Here is a 20131-nt window from a genome sequence, read left to right as displayed (position 1 = left end):
GCTGATCTTCATCGAGACACCCTGGAAGCCAGTCCCGAAAGGCTGTCAACCGGAGCCAGGGTCCATCGATAAATCTTGAAGTAAAGCACCAGGACATCAAGGCCATCGAAGTCCATCGTCATTGACCAGGGTCCGGAGGATTTCCGTGACCGCTGGAAGCCCTTTGAGTCGTGTTGCCCAGAAGCTGGGAAAGCTTGATGCCGTGCTTCTCGACGACCAGAGCCATAACGCTCCACCTTTGCCTAAGAACATTGAAAGAAGTTCTCCCTTGCCATCAGCGTCAACCGCTTTGTTCCGCCGGAAGAAAGTTGAGGTCCTCGACAACTGAGGAAAGACTGCTGATGGGTTTCCCACCACCCGAAGTTCACAAAGACGCCAGCAAGTGAAGATCCAAAATCCAGCCGTGGTAGAGTCCCGATCGTTGATGTCGACATGGACACCTGCTGCCGGGCCTACGTTCTTCACCGAGTCATTTTTGTGGCACTGAACTCTTTGCATCGAGGTGCACCACACGCCTCATCTTCCCTGGATGTCCTTGAACAATCCTCGGTGAGCACAGCGAAGATCGAAGCTGCAGTCTCGACTCCAGTGTTCACATTTCTTCAAGGAATCTCAACACCCTCTGGCTCCTGCTTTAAAGGCAGTCCACTCCCGAGGGATCCATCGACGAATGGTCGAAGAGACACTTCCAACTCAGGTACATTGGGGTAAATGAACATTTTGAACAGGAAACAAGTCTATTTAAACATGAATGGACTGGGCTTGTTAATACTATTTATTACAGGTTGCTCAGGTGGGGGATCGTCACTCAGAATCATGCCTTGGTAGAGGCGGAAAACATTCTGCCATTGTTTAAATTAACTTGCCTTCCTTCCTATGATCTATGCTGATACCCATTGCTGTATGATTTGTATGCCATTGTAACTGTCAGCAGTTGATGCCTTTTGAAAGAGTCAATATCTAAGTGTGGTACCAATAGACATTGTATATCTTTGCCATATTAGAATTGCCAGAGTACAAAGTGTGTTATTAGTTGATGTATATATCTTGAACCCTATTTTTATATAAAGAATTGTGTTAGCACATACCATAGTGTGTGGACATTCCTTTGTGGGGTCTTGGGGACTACACTGTACTTAAGAACCAGCCTGCATCACCTCCTGAGAGCTTAAGCCTTGGTTGCTCGTCCATAGCTACCATATAGAGAACCTTGGCTGGGGTGCTCTGTGCTCTACTCTGCCATAGAGAGGGCAGGAGTACAGACACCCCCCTCCAGTCTCTACACTTGCGCCTAACGGGAATATGATGTTGTACATTAGCATCAGGACTGTGTTTGGTTTCATTCTATTGAGTAAACTGCTTGCCTTCACATGAAATATCAACCATATGTTAAATGGAGCTCTTGGGTCACAGTAACGAGGTGACCGAAATGAGTCTAAAAGCTTGTTCACGAATTGGATTTGTAACATGAATTGTTTGTTTGCGATTCCATGAGTTTATCGCCTGGTTCTAATGGAGTCTTTGTTCCATCTTTATAATTGGAGGTGAAGGATCAGATCACAAAGGAAGCTGGAACATCTCAAGTACAACCGGAAGCAGGAAGGTGGCGTACTTTATAGTTCCAGAAGCCATCTCTTTGAAACAGAGACTGCGTCGCTGTCCTTGCTTTGTTAAGGTCAAGGGCTTAACTTCCATCTGCTGAAACATAAAGAGCCGCCCCGACTGCTTAGTCATACTTGCGCTTAGCTGCACATTGCGGAGCAACTCCATTGATTCTCAATCCTCTTCATATTTCTCAAAAGAATATGCATTTCCCTTTCCCCCTGCCTCCTACAAACATCTATATGTATGTATTTAGTGAATGGTTGAAAGATGAAACAATTAAAGAAACGTGTCAGTGAGCACATCTCTATGGACGTATGTGGTTACTTTGTGTCAGGGCTCCATTTACTTTTCGAATTTCAAATCTGGCCTTTTCTCTTGCACTCCCTGACTTTGCACACCCTCTCCTGGGTAAACCCACCATGCCCCATATAACTAGCACTGCCTACTCACACCTATCTATTTTATTTGCCGCCATATTCGAAATCATATGTGGTAACCCACTTTCGAAGTAAGAGAGTTTATGCTTATTTTATTATCTCACTGTGTTAAGCCTCCATTTTCTCGTTTTGGGTATTGGGTGGTACTTCTAAGCCACCACTATTGCACTGGAGAGCAGCTAGGAGCAAGATGACATGAAAGGATGGGCACACAACCTGTGGGTGTTGTTTGGTTATTTAGCCACCTATTGACTGCCCATGGCCATGCTAATCCCTATAGCCATTGCCACCCACCACCTGCACCTCTCCACCCAAAACACATCATCCTGTGATATCGTTGAGTTGGCACTATTGTCATTTACCCGGGTCACCACATCATTTTCCAGCTGTTGCCATCGTATTGCCAGGTAGTATGTCTATGGCAGTGCCTTGCAAATGCCTATGCCATGCCTAACCAAAAAACCCAAATGTTTGCTATAGCAACGCTTGTTTGTTTAGGTCCTCCAAGTGCTATGATGATGTTCTCACTTCTTAATCAGTGTCTTTAAGCGACTGCTGTGGCAGTTAATAGGTCTAGCCAGGTAGCTAATCTGATTTTGCACAGTTTCAAACCATTCTCACTTGCGATATTGTTTATAAGATAAAAGATCCTAGAAATATTCTTTACCCAGGTATTAGCCTGTAGATCAGAGGCGTTGCTAGGGGGTGGGGATGAGGGGGCTATAGCCCCAGATCTTTTGTTTGTAGCCCGGATAGAAGCTCAGGGACTGCAACCCAAAGGCTAGATAGCCCCAAGTCCCTACAGTCCGGACATTACCGTAGCCCCGTATCTTTTCCAAACCTAGGATCATCCCTGCTGTATAGCCTTCAACAGTTGGCAAACTACATCACAAGACTGGGCCCAAAAGCGCTATCAAGTTAGCCCCTTGCAAATCACCAAATATATTGATAGGATGGAATGTACCTATGACGTCTACTTTTTCTTTTGCTTTAAACCGCACCTCTACTGTCTCGTCTGTCTGCGTGTGTCGGGTTCAGACAGAGCCAGGCAGTGCAAGCTTAGGTTTACTTTTTTATTATTTATTTGTTTTGGTTTTAAATGAAAAACCTTTACAAACCACAGTAGTACATAAAACAAGGCAACTAAATATGATACATTAAAATAAAAAAAACAGAAGATGCCAAGAAAACCAGGGGCTACAAGGGGGACCGATCAAGGCCCTGTTGCACTCGTCTAGGAGGCAAATGTTTTACACTTATAAAAGTATTGAGAATTTTTTTCAAAACGTTTACTATTGTTGCCGTGAGCATAATCTCTTGACCAGCGATCATCCTATCCCAAAAAAAGTCATGCGTTAGGCTGTCTTCTTTAGCCACAAATCTCCTAAGTAACAACAGTCTTGTTTCCCAAGTGCCTTCGCACTCCATTAACAAGTGTCTTAGGGATTGTTGGCTTGGAGAGACACATTGTCTGCATAATATTTTTGCTTGGTCCCCCAGATTTCTTCTAGCCTAGATTTCCCCAGTGTGGGCTAAATTAAATCTCGGTCTCAAGAAATTATTTTTTACTCCCTTCTCAGGAAACTTTTGGTGATAGCGAGGGAGAGAACCAAGCTTTTTGTCCACCTTTAGAAAGAGGTTTGGGGGATTAAGATTCCTTACTCCATCGATAGTAGTAATCCAGACTCTTATTTCTAGTTATGTTATGTTATTTTGCATTTATATAGCGCCTTATATACCATTGGTATGGTCTGAAGGTGCTGGTAGGTTGAACGCCCTTGGGAACCGAAGTTCAGATCAGTAGAGAGAGTAGAGAGAGTCAAAGGTGCATGTGTGCACCGGGTATGTGTGCAGCTCGTGCGATATCCGTGTAGAAGCTGCTTCTTAGCGGTAGGTGTGGTGGTTGAGAGGTCAGGAGAATGTGTTCGTTCAGGCAGGTTTTATCCAGAACGGCTGCAGCTGCGTTAGGCCTGAGGAGAACGCCTTGCTGGGGGGTGTGAGACCATCAGTGTCAACTTAGAATGATGTGGAGTGAGCGGCGGATGTTGGTATGAGAACAGATATACCGAATGGTGTCATAGTACCTTTGTGTTCTAGTTGAGTGGTGATGTAAAGGAGAGAGTAAGCATAGTGGTGTGATATGATGAGTTATATGCTCATTCAAACGTTCTTTGCATTCTAAACCATACTATATACGTCACGCAATTTTATGCGTTCCAGTCCGTACCGTGGACACCTATCCATTCTATGCACTCCAGCCTGGTTCAATACACTCTGGTCCGCTCTGCGCGGTCTAGTCTGCTCCGCGCATGCGCTCTTGTCCGCCACACGACTGTCCACTTGTCCGCACCACGCATGCCCTCTTGTCTGCCTCATGAATGCACTTTGACTGCCACTGGCATGCACTCTTGACTGCCTCAGGCATGCACTCCTGACTGCTTCATGGTCTACGCATTCAGTAGCTCAACGTACTCATCCATTCTACGCACTCATCAGCAATGGATGCGTCCGTGCTCGTTCGTTCTATGTACTCGTCGGCTCTACGCGATGCATCAGTTCACTCTGGGCACTCGATCGCTCCAGGCACTCGTTCGCTCCAGGTACTCATCCGCTTTATGCTCTCATGCGTGCTATGCGTTTACCTGTTTTACGCACTTACCCCCTCTACGCACTCATCCCTCTACGCACTCACCCCTCTATGCACGCACCACCTCTATGCACTCACCCCCTCAAGGCACACAGCCCTTCTACACACTCACCCCCTCTACGCACTCACCCCCTCTACGCACTCATCCCCTCTACGGACTCACCCCCTCTACGGACTCATCTCCTCTACGGACTCACCTCCTCTACGGACTCATCCTCTCTATGCATTCATCCACTCCACGCACTTAACCGTTCCACGCACTCATCCTCTCTGTACTCATCCATTTTAATCACTGGTGATTTTCGTGCATCCTGCAGTAGTATCTTGTTCTATATATTCATCTCTACACTCACCTGTCTTATACCTTCATTTACTCTGAATATACATCCACTTCATATATTCATCCGTTCCATACGCCTAACCGCTCCATATTCCCTTTGGCTTCATACACCGAAGCTCTCCATACACCGATCTGGTGACTGCATACATCTAACCTCTCCATACACCGATCTGCTGGCTGCATACACCTAATCGCTCCATACACCCATCCTTTCTATGCACCCATCCGCTCCATACATCCATCCGCTCCATACACCATCTGTTCCATGCACCCATCCGCTCCATACACCCATCCGCTGTATACGCCCAACCGCTCTATACACCCATCCATTCCATACACCCATCCTCTCCATATATCCACCCGCTCCATACACCCATCCGCTGTATACGCCCAACCGCTCCATGCACCCATCCGTTCCATACACCCATCGGTACCATACACCCATCCGTTCCATATACCCGCCGCTCCATGTACTCATCCACTCCATGCATTCATCCGCTCCATGCACTCATCCGCTCCATGCACTCATCCGCTCCATGCCGTCATCTGTTCCATGCATTCATCTGTTTCCATGCCCTCATCCGCTCCATACACTCATCCGCTCCATGCAGTTATCCGCTCCATACACTCATTCGCTCTATACACCGATCCGCTCCATACACCCATCCGCTCTATACATCCATGCGTTCCATTCCACCGTCCGTTCCAAACATTCGTCCGCTCCATACACTCATCTGCTGCATACACTCATCCGTTCTATACACTGATCCATTCCCTACACTCATCCACTCCCTACACCCATCCACTCCCTACACTCATCCCCTCCCTACACTCATCCACTCCCTACACTCATCCACTCCCTACACTCATCCGGTCCATACCCTCATTCACTTCCTACACTCATTCACTCCATACATTCGCCAGGTCTGTACAATCGTCCGCTCAGGCGATAAACACACTCTCCGCACTTCCGCATTCATCAGCTTTCCAGATTTGTTGGCTCTAGTTACTCATCCGCTCCACATTCTCATCTGTTCTACACACTCAACCTGTTTTTGCTCATCCGTTCTGCACATTCATCCGGTTTGCGCATTGTTGCATTCTACTCGCTTCTCTGAAATTTACGCACTCATCCGCGTTACGCAATCACCCCTTCTACGCACTCACCCCTCTATGCATACACCCCCCCTGGGCACACACCCCCTTTGCGCACACACCCCTCTGCGCACGCACCTCTTCTGTGCACACACCCCCTTTGCGCACACACCTCCTCTGCGCACATACCTCCTCCAACGCTCTCATCCGCTCCAGCGCACTCATCCGCTCCAACGCACTCATCCGCTCTACGAACTCATCCGCTCCAACGCACTCATCCGCTCCATGGGCACATCCCCTCTCCGCACTCATCCACTTTTCACGTATCCAACAGCGATATCCTATTTTGTATATTCAATTTCACACACTCAGTCTGTTCTATACCTTCATCAGCTCTGCGCACTCATCCTCTCCATGCACCACGCGCTCCATACATCCGTGCGCTCCATACACCTGTGTGCTCCATACACCCCTCTGCTCCATACACTCCTCCGCTCCATACACCCATCCGCTCCATACACCCCTCCACTCCATACACCCTTCCGCTCCATACATCCATTCGCTCCGTACACCCATTCGCTCCTTACACCCCTCTGCTCCATATATTCTTCCGCTCCATTTACTCTTCCACTCCATACTTTCCTCCGCACCATACTCTCGTCTGCTCTATACACTCATCCGCTTTACTTATTCTTTTGATTTGCACACTCATTCGCTATATAGCTGTCTGTTCTTTCACTCATGCATTCTCCGACTCAGCGCATTCATCTGTTCTACCCGCTTCATCAATTCTAGCTATGTCATCATCCCATTCACATCATTTACGCCTCATTCAATCTGTCCATTTCAGCAGTTTAACATTCTTTACTGTTTCCGTATGATTTACTCTTATTAACCCTTATACTGCTGTGATCTACTTTATTTGTTTAATTCTGTTTGTCCTTCTAGTTTAAAGTAGGAGTTATTAGCTGTCAATTTCTCGCATCGGTAGTTTGTTGGATTGATGTTTTTGAGTTGTTGTTAGTCTGTTTTGGGATAGTATGGTGCGGGTTGGTTTTATGGGAAGAGCCAGGTTTTCAGCAGTTTGCGGAAAGACGTTAAATCCTCAGTTAGGCGTATGTGGGGTGGGAGTGAATTCCATAGCGTGGGGGCCAAGGCTGAGAATGATGCTCGGCCGAGCCTGACTGAGTTTGTCTTCGGTATGACTAGGAGGCCGACAGAACTCGATCTTAGGGTGCGTGGGGGGTGATAGGGTTTTAGCTTGTCTTGTAGATATTCAGGTCCGGTTTTATGCAGTGCTCGATGGGAAATGCATAAGGTTTTGAAAGTCACCCTTCGGGCTACTGGAAGCCAGTGCAGCGTCTTAAGGGCTGGGGAGACGTGGTCTCTTGGGCCAAGCGCAAGTAGCAATTTGGCTGCCGCGTTTTGTGTCCTTTGGAGTTTATTCAGTTGGTACACGTGGATTCCGAGGTATAGGGGGTTTGCGTAGTCCAGTCTTGATATAACGATTGACTGGACGGCGGCGAGTCTGTTGGGAAAGGAGAGATATGGTTAGATGCGTCTAAGGGTTTTAAGGTGGTAGTGGCAGGACTTTGAGACGTTGTTGACTTGGCACGAGAGAGTTAGGTCAGAGTCAAGGGTGCACCCAAGATTTTTCACTGATTTGGAGGTGGTCGGTGAGTTGCCCATGGCAGATGGCCATGGTAGTGGGTGCGGATGAAGTTCAGAGTTGCCACATACCATGATTTCCGTTTTGGAGGGGTTTAACAGGAGGTGGCTTTGGGTCATCCAGAGTTCTATGTCAAGGAGGCAGGAGGCCAGGTCAGGTCGGAGATTGAGTTTTGAGTTCAGGAGTTTTAGAATTAGCTGAGTGTCGTCGGCGTAGTTGTAGCACAGGATGTTGTGTGAACGAATTATCGGTGGGAGGGTGGTCAGGTAGAGATTGAATAGGAGGACAGATAGGCATGCTCCTTGTGGGACTCCTGTGTCGACTGGTCGGGCTTGGGAGGTATAGATGGAGAGTATCATTATTTGGTACCTATCTTTGAGGAATGAAGCAATCCATTTAAGAGCGGTTCCACAAATTCCTAGGGAGTGGAGGCGGTCTAGGAGGATCGAGTGATTGATCGTGTCAAAGGCGGCAGATAGGTCGAGAAGGATTAGCGCGGCGCATCCCGCGGAGTCTGCCGTCATTTTAAGGTCATCCCAGATTGAGGTTAGGGTGGTTTCAGTTCCGTGACGGGCTCTGAAACCTGATTGGGCGGGGTCTAGGAGATTGTTGGCTTCGACAAAGGCATTTAATTGGGAGTAGGCGGTTCAGTCAATGAGTTTGGCAAGAAAACCTGGTGTTTGAAATGGGGCAATAGTTTTTGGGCTTGAGAGGGTCGAGCAAGGGTTTTTTAATTAGAGGTTTGACGTGAACCGTTTTGAATGCGTCGGGAAAGATACCAGAGGAAAGGGAAGCATTTGTGATGGATCTTGCGTGATCTCCTGCGCAGGTGGATGCAAAGATTTCTATGAGGGTTGTGGCTGGGAAAGGGTCGAGCGGCGATCCAGATGGTTTGTGGCAGATAGAAGTTTGAGAAATTGCTCTGGTGATATTGGGCTAAAGGATTTGAAAGTTGGTTGTGTAGAGGACGCAGCTGGTGGGCTGGCCGGTACGGGCGGAGAATTGCCTTGTGGATGTAAGAGAGCCAGTTTGGTGGTTAGGGTTTTTGTTCTTTTGAGAGCCCTGGTGTAAAAGTGGAGGGAGAGTGAGTCGCACAGTGATTGTGAGGGGGTCGGGACGGTCGTGGTGCAGACCGGATTGGGGAATTCGGAGATGATTTTGTGGAGTTCTTTGCTTGGGTTTTTGGTGTTTAGGATTCGTGAGTTGTAGTGGGCTTTTTTTGCTTTCCGGATTTCGGCCTTGTACTGATAGAGGTGGCGGGCCAAGGTGGCCCTGTTCTCCTGGGTTTTGTCTTTCTGCCATTTGCGTTCTAGGTATTTATATAGCTGTTTAGTGATCTTCAACTCTGGAGTGAATCATTTAGTAAAGAGGCCACGGCGGGCTGATTGTTTGCACGGGGGTGCGAGCCGCATCAGGGATGCGATGAGCCATGAGTCAAAGGCGTCAGGGGTTAGTTTGATGAGAGGGTTGGATGAGGGAGTAGTCAGGGGGAAAGGCTTCATTAGCGATTGGGGCGTAGTCGTCAGAGAACCAAGTTTCGGTGATGAAAACAAGGTCTGGTTTGACAGAGGTGAGGAGGTTAAAGATGCAGTGTCTGTTTTTCGCTACGGATCGGGCATTAAATAGGATGCAGTTCACATCGGCAGGCGAGGTTGGTCTCGGTGCTGGAGTGGGAGGGGGTGGTGGTGGAGAGAGTGGGGGAAGCAGGGGGGTAGGGTGGGTGATGCTCGATGGGAATAGTGGGCGAGCAGAGAGATTCGGGCAGGGTTGGGTGGCTGGGTGTGTTAGGCTGATTCGGTTTGATTCAGGGGATTTGAAGGTGGGGTGTGTGCGGTTAGGAGTTTCAGTTGCAGCTGATGAGAAAACGAGGGAGAGGGGTTTCAGGAAGGGTGAAGCCGTGGGGGAAGGAGGTGATTGCGGGAATGAGGTGGTGGGTTGAGACAGGTGAGGTGAAGAGTGCTGAGAGATTGAGGGCGACCAGGAACATTTCCTCTTTAGTTTCCTTGTTGCGATTGGGGTGTGAGAGAGGGTAGGGGGGTCAGAGGGGGAGAGGGATGCAGCTTCAGTTCTAGCAAGGGCTAGGCGTGCAGGTTTTAGGGAGGGGAAAGGGTGCGGACAGGGGGGAAGGTGGCATGGGTGTGAGGACAAGGCGGGGGTGGGTGATTGCAGGGCGGGGTGTGCTGGGTATGATAGTGATGGGAGCGGGCATGGTTAATGATGGCTGGTCGTTGGTGGTGATCTGGGGAGGAGTGGTCTTGGGGCGGTTGGCTCACCATCGTGCCCCTCTGGCTTGGTGTTTGGAGAGGGGAATGGCAGGGAGTGCGAAGGAGGGTGGGGTGGTTTGGGAAGTGGGGGATGGAAGAGAAGGAAGATCGGGAAGTGGGGGCGGTCCACGGTGGCCGTTTCCGACGAACTCTGGTGAAGTGGGTGCACTCATGCTTGGTACGCGCTTTTAGGTGGATTTTAGGAGGGCTTTCTAATCGTAGCTCTAAGTTCCGTGATCAATTGCACAGAGATGATGCTAGACTATCAGGTGCACCTCTAGGTTGAATTGTACACAGATGATATTATGCTACTAGGTATTAATTAGGTGCACTTCTAAGTTCATCTGTACATAGAGACGATATTAAGTCTATCGCTAGGTGCAATTTTGCATAGTGGGGGTATTAGATTATTAGGCACAGTTCTAAATTCTACCTTACACAGATATACTTTTAGGCATACTTAGGATATTTAGGTACGCTTCTTAATCTCGCTGGTGTCATGTACACTTTTAGGTTGGACTAAGTGCGGAGAGGCTAAGTGACACTAGCGAGTTCGATTAGGGCACGCTACTAGGTGCACTTCTTTTAATTCAACTTTATACAGGAAGGGTATTAGGCATGAATCTTAATCAACTTTGCACAGGGTGGTTATTAGGGAGATTAGTCGGTTCAGTCCGGCATGGTATTATTCTATAAGAATATTCGGCACACTTCTAGATTCCACTCTCGCAGAGAGTCTATTGGGAACACTTCTAAAAGCAACTTTCATAGAACACTTTCTAAATGCAACATTCACCGAGCGGCTATTGGGCACACTTCTAATTGCAACTTTCCAGAGTGGCTATTGGGAACGCTTCTAAATGCAACTTTCCAGAGTGGCTATTGGGAACGCTTCTAAAAGCAACTTTCACACAGAGGCTATTGGGAACACTTTATATTCAATTTTCCAGAGTGGCTTTTGGGAACACTTCTAAATGCAACTTTTACAGAGAGGCTATTGGGAACACTTCTCAGTGCAACTTTTGCAGAGAGGCTATTGGAAGCACTTCTAAAAGCAACTTTCACAGAACACTTTCTAAATGTAACTTTCACAGAACAGTTTTCTAATTGAAACTTTCACAGAACATTTTCTAAATGCCACTTTCACAGAGAGGCTATTGGGCACACTTCTAAATTCAACTTTCCAGAGTGGCTATTGGGAACACTTCTAGATGCAGCTTTCATAGAGAGGCAATTGGGAACACTTCTAAATTCAAATTTCCAGAGTGCCTATTGTGAACACTTCTAAATGCAACTTTTACAGAGTGGCTATTGGGAACGCTTCTAAATGCAACTTTCAAAGAGAGGCTATTGGGAACACTTTAGATTAAATTTTCCAAAGAACAGTTTTGTAAGTGAAACTTTCTCAGAACACTTTTCTAAATGCCACTTTCACAGAGAGGCTATTGGGCACACTTCTAAATTCAACTTTCCAGAGTGGCTATTGGGAACACTTCTAAATGCAGCTTTCATAGAGAGGCAATTGGGAACACTTCTAAATTCAGCTTTCCAGAGTGGCTATTGGGAACGCTTCTAAATGCAACTTTCACAGGGTGGCTATTGGGAACGCTTCTAAATGCAACTTTCACAGAACACTTTCTAAATGCAACTTTCACAGAGAGGCTATTGGGAACACTTCTAAATTCAACTTTCCAGAGTGGTTATTGGGAACACTTCTAAATGCAGCTTTCATAGAGAGGCAATTGGGAACACTTCTAAATTCAACTTTCCAGAGTGGCTATTGGGAACGCTTCTAAATGCAACTTTCACAGAATACTTTCTAAATGCAACTTTCACAGAATACTTTCTAAATGCAACTTTCACAGAACAGTTTTCTAAGTGAAACTTTCATAGAGAGGCAATTGGGAACACTTCTAAATTCAACTTTCCAGAGTGGCTATTGGGAACGCTTATCAATGCAACTTTCACAGAGTGGCTATTGGGAACGCTTCTAAATGCAACTTTCACAGAGAGGCTATTGGGAACACTTTAGATTCAATTTTCCAAAGAACAGTTTTGTAAATGAAACTTTCTCAGAACACTTTTCTAAAAGCCACTTTCACAGAGAGGCTATTGGGCACACTTCTAAATGCAGCTTTCATAGAGAGGCAATTAGGAACACTTCTAAATGCAGCTTTCATAGAGAGGCAATTGGGAACACTTCTAAATTCAACTTTCCAGAGTGGCTATTGGGAACGCTTCTAAATGCAACTTTCACAGAGTGGCTATTGGGAACGCTTCTAAATGCAACTTTCACAGAACACTTTCTAAATGCAACTTTCACAGAGAGGCTATTGGGAACACTTCTAAATGCAACTTTCACAGAACACTTTCTAAATGCAACTTTCACAGAGAGGCTATTGGGAACACTTCTAAATTCAAATTTCCAGAGTGGGTATTGGGAACACTTCTAAATTCAAATTTTCAGAAAGGCTATTGGGGACACTTCTAAAAGCAACTTTCATAGAACACTTTCTAAATGCAACTTTCACAGAGAGGCTATTGGGAACACTTCTAAATTCAACTTTCAGTGTGGCTATTGGGAACACTTCTAAATGCAACTTTCCAGAGTGGCTATTGGGAACACTTCTAAATGCAACTTTCCAGGGTGGCTATTGGGAACGCTTCTAAATGCAACTATCACAGAGAGGCTATTGGGAACACTTCTAAATTCAACTTTCCAGAGTGGCTATTGGGAACACTTCTAAATGCGGCTTTCATAGAGAGGCAATTGGGATCACTTCTAAATTCAACTTTCCGGAGTGGCTATTGGGAACGCTTCTAAATGCAACTTTCGCAGAGAGGCTATTGGGAACACTTCTAAATTCAACTTTCCAGAGTGGATATTGGGAACACTTCTAAATTCAACTTTCCAGAGTGGCTATTGGGGACACTTCTAAATGCGACTTTCCAGAGTGGCTGTTGGGAACACTTCTAAATGCAACTTTCCAGAGTGGCTATTGGGAACGTTTCTAAATGCAACTTTCATAGAACACTTTCTAAATGCAACTTCCACAGAGAGGCTATTGGGAACACTTCTAAATTCAACTTTCAGTGTGGCTATTGTGAACACTTCTAAATGCAACTTTCCAGAGTGGCTATTGGGAACGCTTCTAAATGCAACTTTCACAGAGTGGCTATTGGGAACGCTTCTAAAAGCAACTTTCCAGAGTGGCTATTGGGAACGCTTCTAAATGCAACTATCACAGAGGGGCTATTGGGAACACTTCTAAATTCAACTTTCCAGAGTGGCTATTGGGAACACTTCTAAATGCAGCTTTCATAGAGAGGCAATTGGGATCACTTCTAAATTCAACTTTCCGGAGTGGCTATTGGGAACGCTTCTAAATGCAACTTTCGCAGAGAGGCTATTGGGAACACTTCTAAATTCAACTTTCCAGAGTGGATATTGGGAACACTTCTAAATTCAACTTTCCAGAGTGGCTGTTGGTAACACTTCTAAATGCAACTTTCCAGAGTGGCTATTGGGAACGTTTCTAAATGCAACTTTCACAGAACACTTTCTAAATGCAACTTCCACAGAGAGGCTATTGGGAACACTTCTAAATTCAACTTTCAGTGTGGTTATTGGGAACAATTCTAAATGCAACTTTCCAGAGTGGCTATTGGGAACACTTCTAAATGCAACTTTCCAGAGTGGCTATTGGGAACGCTTCTAAATGCAACTATCACAGAGGGGGTATTGGGAACACTTCTAAATTCAACTTTCCAGAGTGACTATTGGGAACACTTCTAAATGCAGCTTTCATAGAGAGGCAATTGGGATCACTTCTAAATTCAACTTTCCGGAGTGGCTATTGGGAACGCTTCTAAATGCAACTTTCGCAGAGAGGCTATTGGGAACACTTCTAAATTCAACTTTCCAGAGTGGATATTGGGAACACTTCTAAATTCAACTTTCCAGAGTGGCTGTTGGTAACACTTCTAAATGCAACTTTCCAGAGTGGCTATTGGGAACGTTTCTAAATGCAACTTTCACAGAACACTTTCTAAATGCAACTTCCACAGAGAGGCTATTGGGAACACTTCTAAATTCAACTTTCAGTGTGGCTATTGGGAACACTTCTAAATGCAACTTTCCAGAGTGGCTATTGGGAACACTTCTAAATGCAACTTTCCAGAGTGGCTATTGGGAACGCTTCTAAATGCAACTATCACAGAGAGGCTATTGGGAACGCTTCTAAATGCAACTATCACAGAGAGGCTATTGGGAACACTTCTAAATTCAACTTTCCAGAGTGGCTATTGGGAACACTTCTAAATGCAGCTTTCATAGAGAGGCAATTGGGAACACTTCTAAATTCAACTTTCTAGAGTGGCTATTGGGAACGCTTCTAAATGCAACTTTCACAGAGAGTCTATTGGGAACACTTCTAAATTCAACACTCAGTGTGGCTATTGGGAACGCTTCTAAAAGCAACTTTCACAGAACACTTTCTAAATGCAACTTTCACAGAACAGTTTTCTAAGTGAAGCTTTCACAGAACACTTTTCTAAATGCCACTTTCACAGAGAGGCTATTGGGTACACTTCTAAATTCAACTTTCCAGAGTGGCTATTGGGAACGCTTCTAAATGCAACTTTCACAGAATGGCTATTGGGAACGCTTCTAAATGCAACTTTCACAGAGAGGCTATTGGGAACACTTTAGATTCAATTTCCAAAGAACAGTTTTGTAAATGAAACTTTCTCAGAACACTTTTCTAAATGCCACTTTCACAGAGAGGCTATTGGGCACACTTCTAAATGCAGCTTTCATAGAGAGGCAATTGGGAACACTTCTAAATTCAACTTTCACAGAACACTTCTAAATGCAACTTTCCAGAGTGGCTATTGGGAACACTTCTAAATGCAGCTTTCATAGAGAGGCAATTGGGAACACTTCTAAATGCAACTTTCACAGTACACTTTCTAAATGCAACTTTCAGTGTGGCTCTTGGGAACACTTCTAGATGCAACTTTACATGTATAGAACACAGTTTCCGAATGTAGATATATATCACAGATATAACGAGTTTACAGTGGCGATGCTTTGTCTCGCTTTTCCACACTTACTTATTGTTGGCTTCTTGCTTCTCCTGCGGATACCCGCAGATACTGTTTGGAGCCGTCTCTGTAGGAGCCATCCTTTGCCTCAGGTCATTAGCCGTAAGGGCTGCACGGGCAGAGGGCTGCCCTGGGAGGACTGCCAATAAGTGCAGATCGTCTTGTCAGGACCAAACAGGGGGGCGGGTGGGCTGGGAGGTGGGAGGGCTCGAGGAAGTAGGAAGAGGGACCAGGGAGAGAAGGGGAGAGAACACAGGGGGCTCTGAGGGGCTTTGGCAACAAGGCCTGGCTACAAAACCTTAGATTGAAATGGGCACCACACGGACCTGGCACACACTCACCTGGCCACGATCCAAGAAAAACAGACGGCCGGGGACTGGCGCAGGTTGCTAATCCTGGGAGTTGTGGGGATTCAGCCAATAGGAGCGCGGGGGCGGGCTGGGAGGCGGGAGGGCTCTAGGACGTAGGAAGAGGGAGCGGGGAGGGAAGGGGAGAGAACACAGGGGGCTCTGAGGGGCTTTGGCAACAAGGCCTGGCTACAAAACCTTAGATTGAAATGGGCAGCACACGGACCTGGCACACACTCACCTGGGCACGATCCAACAAAAACAGATGGCCGGGGACTGGCGCAGGTTGCTATGCCTGGGAGTTGTGGGGATTCAGCCAATAGGAACGCGGGGCGGGCTGGGAGGCTGGAAGGCTCGAGGAAGTAGGAAGAGGGAGCGGGGAGGGAAGGGGAGAGAACACAGGGGGCTCTGAGGGGCTTTGGCAACAAGGCCTGGCTACAAAACCTTAGATTGAAATGGGCAGCACACTGACCTGGCACACACTCTCCTGGGCACGATCCAAGAAAAACAGACGGCCGGGGACTGGCGCAGGTTGCTAGGCCTGGGAGTTGTGTGGATTCAGCCAATAGGAGCGCGGGGGCGGGCTGGGAGGCAGGAGGGCTCGAGGAAGTAGGAAGAGAGAGCGGGAGGGAAGGGGAGAGAACACAGGGGGCTCTGAGGGGATTTGGCAACAAGGCCTGGCTACAAAACCTTAGATTGAAATGGGCAGCACACGGACCTGGCACACACTCACCTGGGCACGATCCAAGAAAAACAGACGGCTGGGGACTGGCGCAGGTTGCTAGGCCTGGGAGTTGTGGGGATTCAGCCAATAGAAGCACAGGGGCGGGCTGGGAGGCAGGAAGGCTCGAGGAAGTAGGAAGAGGGAGCGGGGAGGGAAGGAGAGAGAACACAGAGGGCTCTGAGGGGCTTTGGCAACAAGGCCTGGCTACAAAACCTTAAATTGAAATGGGCAGCACAGGTACCTGGCACACACTTACCTGGGCACGATCCAAGAAAAACAGACGGCCGGGGACTGGCGCAGGTTGCTAGGCCTGGGAGTTGTGGGGATTCAGCCAATAGGAGCGCGGGGCGGGCTGGGAGGCGGGAGGGCTCGAGGAAGTAGGAAGAGGGAGTGGGGAGGGAAGGGGAGGGAACACAGGGGGCTCTGAGGGGCTTTGGCAACAAGGCCTGGCTACAAAACCTTAGATTGAAATGGGCAGCACACGGACCCGGCACACACTCACCTGGGCACGATCCAAGAAAAACAGACGATCGGGGACTGGCGCAGGTTGCTAATCCCGGGAGTTGTGGGGATTCAGCCAATAGGAGCGCGGGGGCGGGCTGGGAGGCGGGAGGGCTCGAGGAAGTAGGAAGAGGGAGCGGGGAGGGAAGGGAAGAGAACACAAGGGGCTCTGAGGGGCTTTGGCAACAAGGCCTGCTACAAAACCTTAGATTGAAATGGGCAGCACACGGACCTGGCACACACTCACCTGGGCACGATCCAAGAAAAACAGACGGCCGGGGATTGGCGCAGGTTGCTAGGCCTGGGAGTTGTGGGGATTCAGCCAATAGGAGCGCGGGGGCGGGCTGGGAGGCGGGAGGTCTCGAGGAAGTAGGAAGAGGGAGCGGGGAGGGAAGGGGAGAGATCACAGGGGGCTTTGAGGGGCTTTGGCAACAAGGCCTGGCTACAAAACCTTAGATTGAAATGGGCAGCACACGGACCTGGCACACACTCACCTGGGCACGATCCAAGAAAAACAGACGGCCGGGGACTGGCGCAGGTTGCTAGGCCTGGGAGTTGTGGGGATTCAGCCAATAGGAGCGCGGGGGCGGGCTGGGAGGCGGGAGGGCTCGAGGAAGTAGGAAGAGGGAGTGGGAATGGGAAGGGGAGAGAACAAAGGGTGCTCTGAGGGGCTTTGGCAACAAGGCCTGGCTACAAAACCTTAGATTGAAATGGGCAGCACACGGACCTGGCACACACTCACCTGGGCACGATCCAAGAAAAATAGACGGCCGGGGACTGGCGCAGGTTGCTAGGCCTGGGAGTTGTGGGGATTCAGCCAATAGGAGCGCGGGGGCGGGCTGGGAGGCGGGAGGGCTCGAGGAAGTAGGAAGAGGGAGTGGGAATGGGAAGGGGAGAGAACAAAGGGTGCTCTGAGGGGCTTTGGCAACAAGGCCTGGCTACAAAACCTTAGATTGAAATGGGCAGCACACGGACCTGGCACACACTCACATGGGCACGATCCAAGAAAAACAGACGGCCGGGGACTGGCACAGGTTGCTAGGCCTGGGAGTTGTGTGGATTCAGCCAATAGGAGCGCGGGGGCGGGCTGGGAGGCAGGAGGGCTCGAGGAAGTAGGCAGAGGGAGCGGGGAGGGAAGGGGAGAGAACACAGGGGGCTCTGAGGGGTTTTGGCAACAAGGCCTGGCTACAAAACCTTAGATTGAAATGGGCTGCACACGGACCTGGCACACACTCAACTGGGCACGATCCAAGAAAAACAGACGGCCGGGGACTGGCGCAGGTTGCTAGGCCTGGGAGTTGTGGGGATTCAGCCAATAGGAGCGCGGGGGCGGGCTGGGAGGCGGGAGGGCTCGAGGAAGTAGGAAGAGGGAGCGGGAAGGGAAGGGGAGAGAACACAGGGTGCTCTGAGGGGCTTTGGCAACAAGGCCTGGATACAAAACCTTAGATTGAAATGGGCAGCACACGGACCTGGCACACACTCACCTGGGCACGATCCAAGAAAAACAGACGGCCGGGGACTGGCGCAGGTTGCTAGGCCTGGGAGTTGTGGGGATTCAGCCAATAGGGGCGCGGGGCGGGCTGGGAGGCGGGAGGGCTCGAGGAAGTAGGAAGAGGGAGCGGGGAGGGAAGGGGAGAGAACACAGCGGGCTCTGAGGGGCTTTGGCAACAAGGCCTGGCTACAAAGCCTTAGATTGAAATGGGCAGCACACGGACCTGGCACACACTCACCTGGGAACGATCCAAGAAAAACAGTGACTTTTTTACTTTCATGGGATTGCCAACTAGGATTTCTGATGTTAGGTCGAGCCTGAGCAGGATGCCTCTTACTTTCTACTCCAGACCAAGGAGTAGTTTGGACTTTGCATTTTTCAGATGTTCTTTTACATCAAAACAAAGGGAGGACTGGCCTGCTGTTATCATTTCATGCTATAATGATATGAGTTTCCACTCAGCCCGACAACCAAGGGAAGTCAAACCCAGTTCAAACCGAAGGCTCACAAGAGGGGTGCACATTGGGAGAGCTAAAGATTTTTTCCACAGGAGACCCTCTAGTTTGTTCCAATCAAAGTGCCAAAGCAGAGGCTTTGCTTCCAAACCATACAGAAGGACTGGAACTGCTTTGCCCATGTAATACTTGATAAGCGGAAATAATGAGAATTTACAAAATTTTCCATTCAGTTTTTTCATATGAGGGATGATCTTAGTGGCTTTTTCCAGGATGGCTGTACTCACCTTGTTCTGGGCGGGAAAGGCAAAGATTTCATAGCCAAGATAGGTAAGTTCTTCAACGCGGCGGACTGCTTTTCCATCCAGAACCCAGTTTCCAAAACCTAGTTTCTTCTTAGGATGTTTAAAAATAAGGATCTTGGATTTCGAAGGGTTGATTGAAAGCCCATTTAGGGTAGCATATTCCCCCATTTTGGACAAAAGCCGCTGAAGACCAATCGCTGATCTATCCAACAGAACTGAGTCATCTGCGTAAGCAAGCCAATGTATTCTCCTCCCGTTGATCGAAGGGCTAGCCAGTGATGATGAAGGCAGGAAGTCTCCTAAATCTGACAGGAATAGATTGAAAAATAGGGGGGCTCCTAGACACCCTTGCCTCACCTCTTTATAGACCTGAATGGGATCTGACAGGTGACCCTGGTCGTCCAGCGTCAGTCTTATGGTGGTGTTCTTATGGAGCTCAATGAGCATTGCTAGAAGTGGTGCTGGAATCCCCCAGCTGTGGAGTTTCCGCCAAGGGAGAGATCTGTCCACTAGATCAAATGCCTTGGACAGATCAACCCAGCCCCATAAAGGGGGGTACCCTCTTTCTCGTTTGGCTTTTCACTCAGTAGGTTTAAGATGAGCCCATTAAGACTGGTAGAAAGCCCCTTTCTAAATCCTGTTTGGTGCTGTGAGAGGATCTGCCTTGAATCCACCCAGTATGTAAGTTCTCTTAACAACAGCCGCATAAAAAGTTTACTGTCAATATCGAGGAGGGCGATTGGGCGATAGTTTGCCGGACTTAATCGATCGCCCCCCCTTAAAGAATGGAATGACTAATGCATTCTTCCATGATGGAGGAAAAACCCTGGTGTAAAGGATTTCATGGAAGAGGCAATTTAGCAACTTGGCCCACAGTTCCGGATTATTTTTTAGGACCTGTTAAGTAAGGCCATTGGTCCCAGCAGCTTTCGATAAGGAGGAGGTTGATATTAGTTCCACGATATCCTGTTCATCAAATGTGAGGGACCAGAGTGGGTCTACTGGCATGATGAAGTCTGTGGACCCTGTTGGTCTGAAGTTCTCTGACAAATGTGCTACCCATCCATGCTCTGGGACTAGGTTGCAAAGCGAGCTGTTAAACCCGGTCTCTAGTTGGCCCAGCGCCGCCCAGAAGTTTCTGGAG

The 20131-nt window shown here is 48.2% G+C and overlaps 1 long non-coding RNA gene across 3 annotated transcripts in view; it reads left to right on the top strand.

The window, feature by feature from the left end:
• Positions 1-20131, top strand: part of LOC138569657 (uncharacterized) — a 1296145-nt gene that overhangs the window by 657782 nt on the left and 618232 nt on the right. Inside the window, exon 8 of one of the 3 annotated variants that reach the window (XR_011303295.1) lies at positions 1545-1898. The exons of the other annotated variants lie outside the window; for them this stretch is intronic. This is a non-coding gene — a long non-coding RNA (uncharacterized lncRNA). Of the gene's footprint in view, positions 1-1544; positions 1899-20131 lie in introns of those variants that run through there. 3 annotated transcript variants of the gene reach the window in all.

Source organism: Ambystoma mexicanum, chromosome 2q (genome assembly GCF_040938575.1).
Source record: "Ambystoma mexicanum isolate Mex_15411 chromosome 2q, UKY_AmexF1_1, whole genome shotgun sequence".
Taxonomy (NCBI): domain Eukaryota; kingdom Metazoa; phylum Chordata; class Amphibia; order Caudata; family Ambystomatidae; genus Ambystoma; species Ambystoma mexicanum.
Note: the sequence above shows the minus strand (reverse complement) of the source record. Positions and strands in the feature narration are given on the sequence as shown.